The sequence below is a fragment of the Camelus bactrianus genome, chromosome 11 (assembly GCF_048773025.1).
Source record: "Camelus bactrianus isolate YW-2024 breed Bactrian camel chromosome 11, ASM4877302v1, whole genome shotgun sequence".
Taxonomy (NCBI): Eukaryota; Metazoa; Chordata; class Mammalia; order Artiodactyla; family Camelidae; genus Camelus; species Camelus bactrianus.
The window spans coordinates 350,816-363,349 of record NC_133549.1 but is presented as its reverse complement, the minus strand read 5'-3'; the positions used below and the strand labels follow the sequence as shown (position 1 = coordinate 363,349).

At 40.0% G+C, this 12,534-nt stretch overlaps 1 pseudogene; it reads right to left on the bottom strand.

The window, feature by feature from the left end:
* Window positions 1-368: 368 nt before the first annotated feature.
* On the bottom strand, window positions 369-5,515 carry LOC141579229 (zinc finger protein 532-like; annotated as a pseudogene).
* Window positions 5,516-12,534: the final 7,019 nt, after the last annotated feature.

Genomic DNA, 12,534 nt, shown 5'->3' with positions numbered 1-12,534 from the left:
AAATTTGTGACATACAAAATGGTTTATTGGAGTTTGGGAACTGCCTGTTTACTAAGAACTCTGTTTTAAAGGAACAGTGCAATAAAGAAAAATCCTAACCCAAATTAGAAAACAAAAACAAAAATAAACCAAAAAATAAAAAAAAAAAACTTAAAAAACCCCACTTCAAAACATTTTCTACTAAATATTGATACAAACATGTAACAAACAGTATAAAAAGTTATTCATTTAAATATATGCAAACTCTTTTCAACTCAAATATTGTTTTAATACTTATCAAGGATATACAGATGAGGTGGAGGAGGATGTGGAGAGAGGACATATGGCAGCAGCCTAGACTGTACTGTTTACTATACTGCAAACTTTTTCTAACAAAAATGTCTTTTTTCTTCCAATGTGGACAGGGGTTCTCCTGGTGGAGGTGTGGGGCTATTTCTTGGCAGATCTCACTCTTTTGGTTGTGATGAAGGCCATGCCATGGGTCTGCATGTGTGCATTTAAGGCAGCTTCCATCTCAGAGGCCTTGGCTCACACTTCACACGTTCAGTCCAACACTAGGTGGTCGGCTGGCTCATCCTCAGGGCTGGGCTTGTTCTCCTGCTTCTTCAACCCCATTCTGCTTTACCACGGGCTGTGGCTCCTTGTGTTTGTGGATGACAAAGTGCCGGCAGAGGGAGACATGCGATGTGTAGCAGACACTCCAGGGACTGGTGCAAGGATCCATCCGACTTGTGCTGCAGGATGTGCTTGTGGAACCACAGCAGGTTTTCCATGGTGAAGCCCCACATGCACACTTGCGAACCTTGAAAATATTAATAAGCTCCTTCAGGGGTTGGGTGATGGCTACTCTGGGAGGTCTGAATTCTAGAACGGGTTCTTCCAACTTCCGCTTGGGGCTGGGAATCTTGGCATCTTCTTTTATTTCCATTTCCTCCTCATTGGTGGCTTCTGTCATTTCTTTCAGGTCAGGATCTTTAATACCGTGCATGGGTCAGATGTGTTTCTCCAGCACCAGCAATTTCATGAAGGCACGCCTGGGCTCTGGGCAGTGCGAGCAGGTGTAAACCTTCCTGATGCCTTTGTGTTTTATCCAGTTGTGATGGTAGAGGCTGTGGGATGAGCTGAAAGGTTTGTCACACTGGCAGCAGGGGTGTTTCTTCATTTGCTTCCCGTGCTCCTTCCTCACATGGGAAATGTAAACATCTCTGTGTGAACAGATGGTCACACCCCCAACACGTTCAACCAGGACAGGCCACTTTCTTCAGTTCCACTGATTTTTTTTCACAGGTGATGGGGATTTCTTTTCCAATTTTTCTTTCCCATTCATGGATCCAGTGTCTTCTTTGTTTTGATTTGTTGAATTTTGAGTTGTAGGCTTAATGCACAAAGGCAAGTCTATACCCAAGTTTGGAGACACTTCCATGCTTTTCAGTGTTCCATGAATAGATGTGATATTACATCATGGAGTTTAGATGGACCATAGATCATGAGTTTCTTCTGTGCATATAAAAGAGAACAGTCTGGACACTTGAAAACAGGCACCTTCTGGTTTTCAATGTGCTGGTCAAAGTGGTGATACAGCAGGGTGTGCAGGGTGAATACAGTGTCACACATGGAACACATATATATTATTCTTGGCTCTCTGATCCTGATGTTGGGGTGCTGTGTGTAGGCATGGGAATTCTGCACTTGGGGCAGACTTAAATGCCACTGGACAGATTGGACACTTGTAGAAGACTTCACAGTGAGAACCTTGAATGTGAGACTTCAGCGTGGCCGCATCAGAGTAGCCAACATTGCAATGCAAACATCAGAAGCCAGCTCTCTGCATGTAGCATAGACAGTTCTTGGTGACATGGGTCTGGAGTTGCACCGATCTGCAGGTGGCCCCACACTCGGGGCAGGTGTAGGGAGATTTGTGCTGATGGATTCTCTGGTGGGAGGCAGAGCTGCACTGGTGAGGAAGCAGCATCTGGCAGACAGTGCAAGTCTTCTGTCCACTCATATCTGCAGCCTGCTGGACATGGGTAACCAGTGACATATCCCCCAGGAAAACTTCATTACACTGCAAACATTTCAGACTATGCCTACAGAGCTTGGATGGGTCTTCATCCCAAGACATAGCTGGAAGGATGGGTGTGCTTAAAAGGGCTGATGTGACTGTCCCAGTTATGCCAGACTGAATTTATGTTACAGTGTGTGTGCCAGCTCCGCAGAGCTCAGTAGAGTGGAAGATGAAGCAGGAGTATTGCTTGATGGAGAAACAATCATTTGATCTGCTGGGACCAGCTTCACAATCAAGAGGGAGCCCTGCATCAACACTCCCTTCTCCTTGTGCCCACAGGCATGGGACAGGAGGCTGCACTTGCTGTGAATAATGAGGTTCCTACTACAGTGGTTGAATGTCACTTCAATGTACATGCTGCATCTGTCCTAGTGTTGGGTCAGGCTCTTTTCAGGGCAAAGGAGTCCTCATACTCTAAGCACTTGTACCCATGGGTTCATAACATGATGCCCATGTTGGCAGGAGGACTGAGGTTGAGGATGCAAACTGGGACTGGGTTGACTCTGCTCAGCACCTTGTTGAAAGCTTCCACCACAGAACTCTGCAGGTAGGATTCCACCTTAACCTTGACAAATTTTTGAGTGGCTATGAGGCCACAGCATTATTGCCTACTTTATTTGCTGCTGACGCTTGGTGAGCACTTGGCAGAGCTCAGAGGTGGCCTTGGCACCCTGAGACAGAAGGTTAAGTTGGCAAGGTGCAGAGTCTTTGGCACAAGTTTGGCATTGGCCAGGCTGGAGCCCAGCACCACGACGGTTTGCTGCTGGGTGGCATTGGCAGCTTTAATGATGGTGCTGCTGGTGCTCTGAATGGAGGCAGCAGATATGACCATGTCTTTGACCATCGTGTTGTTGGTGAGCTTCACATTAATGACTTGCAAGCCAACTGTCTTCACAGCTGTCACCAGGAGGAAGGTGGTCACAACAGGCTTGATTGTGACCTGTTTGGGGGTCAGGTTGGCAGGGGCAACAGCACTGGTGATGACCACTGACTGCACAGGTGCCCTGAGGCTGGAAGGAAAGGACAGGGACCAAGGCTGGAGATGACAGAAGTGACATCATGGATGCCACCATGGACTCTGTCTGTTCTGAAGGCTTTTTTCCAGCATCAAGATTGACTTCAGGCAAAACACCCTCATCACCATCCCCTTGATTTCTCCAGAAGATGTCTTGATGGTTTTGATGTGGACCTTGGTGATTGCTGGTGTTGACCCTGTGGGAAAGGAGGGCGATCCTTTGTTACTGTTCTCACTGGAGATGCTCCAGGGACTATCTGGCTGCTTGAGGGATGTTTTTTCATCCCTTTGATGAGACTCTGAGATTCAAGAGACTTTTCAATGGCTCTAGGGCTGTCATTTACTTCTTTTGGTAATAGAGAGGACTCACGGGAATTGGTCACTGGTCCTTTGGAGTTGGAAGTGGCCTGTTTAGCACTGAGGGCTGTGATCACAGCTATACAGGAGGAAAGCCTGGAGGATGGCTTGGTCCTTGAAGGTGCTGCAGCACCAAGGGAGGTTTCATTCTTCTCAGAGCTCAGCTTCCCCTCGTGAACCCTGTTTTCAAGCACACTTTCAGAGTTTTCTTTCAATTTATCATCCATTTTTCTGACTTTAGAAGGTACATAAACACTTAGATTTATAGAATTTGTTTCCATTTCTCTCTCAACAACTCTGTTTTTATCTAGATTGCCTGATGTAGAGATTCCAGTTTTACTTAAGCTTCAGAAGTTTCCCTTCATTAATTAGCAAGAAGCAGCCAGACTATACATAAACATATCTGTTACAAGGAAAACACATGGCCTGTCTAAAACCTTTCTATTTCAACATATTTTAAAAAATGAATTAATGGTTCATAAAGAATAAAAGGAAAAGCTCTTCTAAGGAGGTTCACCTATAATAAAAAACAAAAGAAAATACATTGCCACAAGAGGAGGAGGAACAGGGAAGTTTCTGACTTGATTTTTGTTGATGGGGCAGGAGACAAAAGAGTACACGTTGCCCCTCTTAGGAAATATGCAGCCAGCCCCCTCCCTCCTTCTCTTTATTCCTGTCAAGGTATTTTTGGAATTATAAATAAGCAAAATAATGATATGAATAGAATTTCAGAAAATATCTAACAAATGCATTGCCAACATAACCGTGTGCTAAGGTACATGTTGTCAATCACCCACATTCTAAGTGACCCTTCCCACCAAAAGCCACCACAGGTCCCCAGCTGGGAGGTGGAGCACAAGTTACTTCTACTGAGTTAACAAGTCTTGCAGCTAAAATACTGAGAGATTTGATAATCTTTAAATGTCTGTATTTCTAAAATATACTGGAAAGTGGAGAATATGCTGTAAGGGCAATAGCTACGGTCACTGCAGAGGGAAAGGAAAGCCGGATTTAAGAACGTCTTTAACCAATTTCTAGGGAAGGGGCTGAGACCACAGCGGTGGGGAGAGAGGGGGCTGAGGGGTCCGTGCGGGCTGCTCAGGAGAGAAGCCCACTCCCATCACACAGGATAAGGGATCAGATCTTGGGTTCTGAGTGAAAGCTTCTCAAAAAGCCAATTAATCCTTTTCTGTCAACACACTGCAGAACACAACATCGTGAGTGGCTGCGGTGTGGGAGAGGGAGTCACAGCATTTATTTCTAAGCAGCCTGCAGCAGGTACAAACAGAAAAGGTGGGAAACAGCGTGGCCTATTTGGGAAATTTAGAAAGTGCCCAAGGGGTCTGGCAGAGTTAAAATTTGGAGAATGTAATTTTAAGTTTGGGGTCTTGCAGCAGTAAAGTCACCATTGCCTAAATGGTGGTAAGTCAAGAAAGACTGGTGAGAGAGGAGTTATGGGATCAGATGTGCTCTTAAGGAAGCTAGCTGTGGTGGCGTCGGCATGCAGGACTTCAGGAACAGGGAGTCACGAGAGCAGCAAGGACAGGAAGGGCAGAGAGGAGACTGAGCCCTGCAGGACATCAGGTGCCCGGGGGGTGATGGGAAATGACACCAGTGTCTTCCGGGCTCCCAGGCAGGCTGCCCTCACCACAAAGTAGCACTTACTGCACAGAATCACCTGCTGTTCTGTTTCTTTTCCACTTAAGCATTGGGCAAGCCAATTTCCTTTGCATTTTGTTCTATCACCTAGCTTTTTGAGGTTAGTCATAATAATCCCCAAGGCAACAAAGACATCTTAGTTTCTAAAATTCACAACACTTCACACAACCTAAGGACCATATGATCTCTTTAGAGGCAAGAGAGACATAGATGAATAGGAATTTATTAACAAATAAATCACATTTGATAATAACTCAATTTTAAGAACCATTATTTAAGAAAGACCATGACTGAAATTTGGGTGTGTGCAAAATACAATACCTAAAACTCTTTAATTTAAATAGCATGCCCATCAGGTTTTTCCTTGGAGGGGGGGTTGCTTCTGAAGGATCATCTTCTTCTTTCCCTTTGCTTGGCATGTGTTTCTGATTTGCCCTTAAAAATCTCTGGATTTTAAGGAAATAAGTAAAAAGGCTGAGCTGAAAAGATTATATACTGGAAGGGGAATAAAGATGTTACAGGGCCCCCAAAGCCGTGATCAAAACTCAGGCCTAGATCCTGAAAGGGCTGGTGCCAGCAAGGGCCACAAGAAAGTGGGCAAGTGTGCATTTAGATCAGAGATTGATTACAATATAAATATTGAAGAGATGGACAAGAAGGATTCAGAAAAATACACAGGACTCAAGACAAATGGATACAGGGGGAAAGCAAGGCAATGCAGAAAACTCGATTGCAAAAATGAAGAAATGTGAGAGGGTTGATAAGATGCCCTTCAGATCATGGTATTTCCTTCCAGTCCTCCAGCCTCAGAGAAGAAAAACTAACCACCCCACTATACAATAGACCTCCCTCCACTCTTTCTTGCAACCTGAATGTCCCTGGCAGCTAAGGAGGAAAAAAAACTCCCTTTTATTTTAAAATCTAGCTCTTCTACTGGGCCTTACTCTTAAAAAAATCCATATGTTTCCCTTTTTAAAGGAGACCATCCCAATAGCCAGAACCTGTCCACTTCTGTGCTGATTCAGCCCAAATGTCTAGACACTCACATACTTCTCATAGTTAAGTCATGATGATCTAAATCTCATGTAGTAATCCCATTTTCCTGGCCAGTGTGTAGCTGAGACAAAAACAAGTGAGCCAATCTTGGCCAAGGTGAGGGGAAGCCTACTTTTCGCAGTGGGTGTGCAGGGGTCCTAGGGGAAAGAAACCGTTGCTCTCACAAATAAACATACAGGAGGGGCCATGTTCTTCAACTGGACATCGGTTAAGTAGACTAGTCATGTAGCTAGAGTCAGCACAGGGCCATGAAGAGAGCCAGTAAAAGACATGATGACATGCAGGAGACAGCACAGGGTAAAGACAGAAATTCTGAGTCTTTTATGCTCTCACTGAGGCTGGACTTTTCCACCTGAAGCCAGTTGAGCACAGGTTGTAGCTGATGCTCTCTTTGACTTCAACCAAGGGCACAGTGAATCCATTCCTCCATTATCCTGGGAGTTTCCTCATTAAACCAAATATATTCTTACTTTGAAATGTACCTTCTAAACTTCACCAAATGTGAGGGGATAAGAAAAAGTTCTCAGTTAATTAGGTAATGATATGAATCTCTCACAATGAAATCTTTTTAAGACACATAAAATGACACTGAACTAGTACTTCCTGGATACTGTTGGCAGGGACACCCAAGAAGTAGTGCTGTGTATGAGGACACAATGCAATCCTCCATGTGTTTGCCAGCATGCTGAAGAGCTGAAAATATTTAAACCAAAATCTGTAGAAGTACATTAAAACACACATGCACACACAGACACACAAAATCATCCAAGAAACCAACACCTCTGTTAGTCATCTTTCCTTCAAAACTGCTAAACATCAATAAATGATGCTAACAAAATGTGATATATACACACATCAACAAAAAATAACACAAATGGAAGAGGAATTAATATAAGAGCCAATCCATAAAACACTTAGAATAAAACACAGGACTAAATCTTTGTGACCTTGGGTTAGGAAATGGTTTCTTAAGCACAACAACAAAACCACAAGTGACAAAATACATAATAGGTAAGTTGGACTTCAACAAACTTAAAGTTTTTGTGTTTCAAAAGACACCATCAAAAAAGTGAAGACAACTCACAGAATTTATCTGCAAACCAGGTACTCGATAAGAGTCAAGTCCCTAGAATATATAGAATTCTACAACTCAACTAAAAAATGACAACCCAATTAAAAATATAGGCAAAAGACTTTGAGAACTATTACTGTAATTTATGACAATAGCTCTCAGTTTACAAAGTGAGGTCATTAAAATAATCCCCAAGTTTCAGAACTATAAAAACCTTTAGGGGTCATATTATTCAGCTGCTTCTCTTTAAAGATAAATTAAGAAAGAACCAGGAAAGGAAAGCAGACCTTGCCTGCACTGGACACATACCTTCCTCACTGCTAGGGATCCTGTGAAGAAATCCTAAAAGCACTGAATTATCAAAGCTTGTCTGCACTGGACTAGAGAGGACATAAATATAGCAAGATTATAACAATATATGAATTAAAAGTGTTTTGGAGAGAAAAGAACACATATTTAATTTGAATACATTAAAATAAACATACCTATATTGAGGTCAAGTTCTTCAACATCTTCCTCCTTCTTTTATTTTTCTTCTGTACCATCTATCTTCTCAGTTGACACCCACTGTATTTCTGCACTTGTTTCTTGTCTCTCTCTACCCTTATGATACTGAGTGGTGGGAGCATCTTTGATCAACTCACCTGTTTTACTTTCTACCAACTGGGCTGCTCTCTCTCACTCAAGGAATAGCTGATAAAGATGATTTTTGAAGATCATTAAGAGAGATCACCAACCAGCATGTATATCTCCAAATTTAAGCTTCAATTTGCTTTTAAACATCACCAATCCTAAGAAGCATGTTGTCTGGTAAACAAGAGTAAATGTCAATAAAAGCCCTTGGTCTTCATCCAACTGAAGGCCAAAAAAAAGTATAAATGCTGTTGAAATTCAATCATGCATATTAAGTGTATTTCCTAATGATGCAGGCATTCTGTTTATAAGATTGAGAATCTAAACTTTTTTCTTAATTTGGATAATACTGAGAGGAAATTCAAGCAAAAAATACAATGAAAAGTTAAAAGAATTATAAAATTTTTAAATCCTAGCAGCCTGGATAAATTAACTGGAAAGAAGAAAGAACACTGAATAAAACATAATATTGGGGGAAAGCAATGTGGCTTCTTTAAAAGGAATTTAAATGGATATAGAGATAAACAAGAATCAGTAAAATTAAAAAGCTTGTTCTCAAAGAAAGACCTAGAACAGGATCTCAACTATAATACTTAAAAATGGAAGTGCAATTGTCAATGGAAGGACACACCAAAAACTCTAAAAGGGAACCCACTAAACCTCCTGCCTTCACTCCCTTTATTTCCATGTGCTGCTGCTGTGCCAAATGTACAGAAAGCATTTCATATACTCACTGCAATGACTGGGGAAAACCCCAAGTTACTAATGGCAGCTACCTGAAAACCACATGCCAAGGAGATCTCAAAAATTTGCAAAATATATACAAGTGTGCTATATAAAATTTAATGCCCTCGAGAAAATAAAATTTTTAGCTTTATATGAAGCAGTTATTTCTTAAAATTGGTTCCAGGTTCCCTAGGGGTTCTCCCAAATCTTTTCAGGGATTCTGTGAGCTCAAAACTGTATTCACAAGTATACTGAAAGCTCAACTGACTCCTTTCATTCTCTAATAACTATACAGTGGGAGTTTTCCAGAATCTACATGCCATGTGATTATTTTTATATACCAATGGCTAATAGAATGAGTACCTGAATTTTACAATTTTCTGTTTTGACTTCTAATTTATTAATAGATAAAACACACATAAACAAAAGTTAATTGGTATGCCCACTAATTACTATAAAGTATATATACTTTATATCAGGTAAAAAGTATACAGAATAAAGAAGCCCTGAGATCCAAATATTTGAAAAGGAATGATAGGCTCCTAGTTATAACTCAAGAAAACACCAAGTTGTTGCAGATTATTACCTGAAGACACAGCTCAAGCATTCCTACTTTCAGAAAGGCCAAAAGGATCAACAGGTTAGCAAAGGCTTTGGAAAAAATGGGGAAAAGAAAGTTCATGATCACTTCTGAACACGTGCAAACTTTCACTTAAGGAAATGACAAAGGTAGCTAGGAACTGGCAGAAAGTATTGTACTGGAAAAAGTAAAAAATAGTAATACTCAGCATTGTCAACAAACAAAAACCCACATACAATTTTACAGGGGAGTATAAATCAAGTGAAGAGGGATTATGTGACTGGGGGGGCAAGTTGGGGATATCAATTTTAAATATACATACTCTGACACAATTCCTAAGCCAGGAAATTACTCCAAAGACATATATACTTTCAAAGCTATGCCCCAATATTTAGGTACACACAGTCCTGGGCATAGATCAGACCAGAAAGTAATGCTGCAGGACTTGAACCAGATGGGATAAAGCTAAAACTTGACTTGTAATTTGTTGTTAATAATCTACCTTTGATTCATAAACAAAGAGTCCTTGTTTCTGCTTTTTGCTAACAATGCCTAAGGAGTGATTACAGTAGTTGGAAACAGTCAACAGAATAAGTAATGGAACACATTCTAACCCAGCGTACCTCTCACTGAACAGGTGAGAGAGTCAGAGGAAGAGGAAGAGGAGGGGAGGGAAGGAAGGAGGGAGAGAAGGTAACTGATAAAGAAACTGGACAGATGTAAAACCTGAAGGTGTTAGTTTGTTTTTAAGTTGTTGCTTACATGCACTAAAGCCTGAACTGCATGGACTTGTCCAGCCATCCTTAATCTACCATCTCCCTCTCCACTGCAGAAGGAAGAATCAAAAGAGTATGATGTTTCCATGTTGACAAGACATTGCCAATTCTGACCATTATACTCAACTAGATTTACCAGTAGTCCTAAACCCTACAAAAGTTAAAATATACCTGTTACCACAGGTGAGAATTAAAACAAATGAATACAATATACAACTTTTATTGACAGCTAGAAAACAGATCAATGTGCTATCATCTTCAAAATGGTTAATAACCACTTTATAATTATAAATAATGGTCTTCCCAAAGAATGATTTCATCACTTTTAGTTCTTATAGTCTTTATTTTTACACATGGCCCTTCATGTTTCCCTTCTGTACTGTAAGAAGTATGTTCATAGGGAGTCAACTGAAATCCACAATATATTGAACAACCGGTTCTTAAATTCAAAACTAAGATGAAGTTTTTATCATCTTAATAGACAAAGTACTCATTTCTGAAATAGTCATTTGAACCCACCAGCACTTTGAATATCAAATCTCTGCCCCTAAGCACACAGCTCATCACTGTGCCCATCACGCCATCTTGTCCTCCTGTTGTGGTGCTGCCCCATTCTCAAATAGGGAATAGGAAGAGGATAAAAGTTGTTATCATTTTTATGACACAACTAATATGCATTAACACAAATACTAAAAATTAAAAATGTACAGCTATCCTTTATTGAGATACACTGTTGACAATAATATTTCTGAGCTGAGCTACTAGGCTGATTTTTAAAATATCAACTGCTAAAAGCAGTTAAATCTATAAATGAGTAAGTGAATTACATGATGGCAATTTAAAAATGACTACATTAAGAAAAGAAGAAACAAGGGAGTAACTTATTTTTACATGTAATACAATATTTCAGTGAGAATATATGTAGAAAATATGACTTATGATTATCATTAGTTAAATTGAGCATCACCCCAATGACAGCCCTCATGCAGTTTTCTACTGCTTTGCCCACGTGATTAGTGATATTCTGGTGAGGCAGAAGCTGACTGTCAGGTAAGCATATACTGTTTCTCAGCAGTTATACTGCTTAATGAATTCTTCACAATGTTGTAATGCTCTTAAGACAAAACAAAACAAATACTATTTGCTAAACACACATAGTTATACTAAGAATTTCTACCTACTTGAACCTTACTGTTTTAAATTTGTCATAAATGCTGCCAAATTCTTTTTTTCTATTAAAGGACTTACAATGTATTACCTATTGAATTATGTACCAGACATGTATGGTAATCACACTAGATGCTAAGATTTTGCTTTATTTTGGGAAAACTTGATACTATAATCTTTTCCAAGCAAAGTTAAAATTATAAACCCAATGCAGATGTTTATAACTTTACTACCCACAGCTGCCCCCCATTTTACCAAACTCTCCAGCATACCAACCTAACACAACCCATCCTGACAAGTTAAACCTTTAAAAGCTAACACTGGGTACTTCTGAATTTCATTTAGATTTGTTTTCATTTCAAATGTAAGCTCTTAGCTTAGGTAAAGAATGCTATTTATATTAATATTGCATAATAACCTTGTAGAGATAAATATTAAATACTTCATAAACATTCAAACAAATCATATTTTTTATGGAGGTACTGGGGGTTGAACCCAGAACCTTGAGCATGCTAAGTGTGTGCTCTACACTGAGCTATACCCAACCCCCAACATCATATTTTTTAACATGAGGTCATTTAATTGACTTGTCCCCTGGCAGTCATACAAGGGTATCATCTATATCCAAGGATTCTCAAGATGCTACCCAAAATAACAAGGAACTATAATCTTTAAGTGGGTCTAGTATTTCTGAAACTCTCTTTAAATCACCATGTCCATTGATTTTAAAAAGTCTATGAGAGATGAAGTAAGCTGACTCTGTTGGCCGAGCCTTCATGTATTACATACAACACAAAACCCTTAAAGAAAAATGTACTATATCTCATTGCTCTCCAGCTGTTCCTTAAAACATATTCTCTGGTTAAGAAGCCTTTCCTTGTGTCTAACATGAAATAATTTGTCCTTTAGAAGTTTGGGGATTCTGGATGTACACCAGAATTACCATGCTGTTACTGTTAACTCACAGGCTTTAAGGAGCACTGAGCTAATAAATCTACTGGGAAGTGAGGTGGGAACAGCAGGATAATATTTAATTGTTCAATATGCTATCCCTGCATTTATCAGGGTTCTGCTGAAAATTTCAAAAATCCAGATGACCGGTCTTTCACAAACATCCAATTCTGACCTCTACTGCCACTTCTAAGACATCTGATACAAAGGTCCTAATTACAAAGGTTCCTAACCACCTCCTCTTAGAAGGCATGTGTCAGGGGTCATGAAGTATACAAAAGGCATTTTCAAATTAAGAAACAGATTTTAACTTGCAAGAATACACTTTGGTAAGGGAGGGTAAATTTCATTACAGAACAACAGGAATATGCCCTTAAGGATACTAAATGTGATATAATTTACAAATATAAGACAAAAATAGATAACAAGAAAACCTACAGATTAAAAGCAGATCTGTTAATAACTAGAGACTACTAG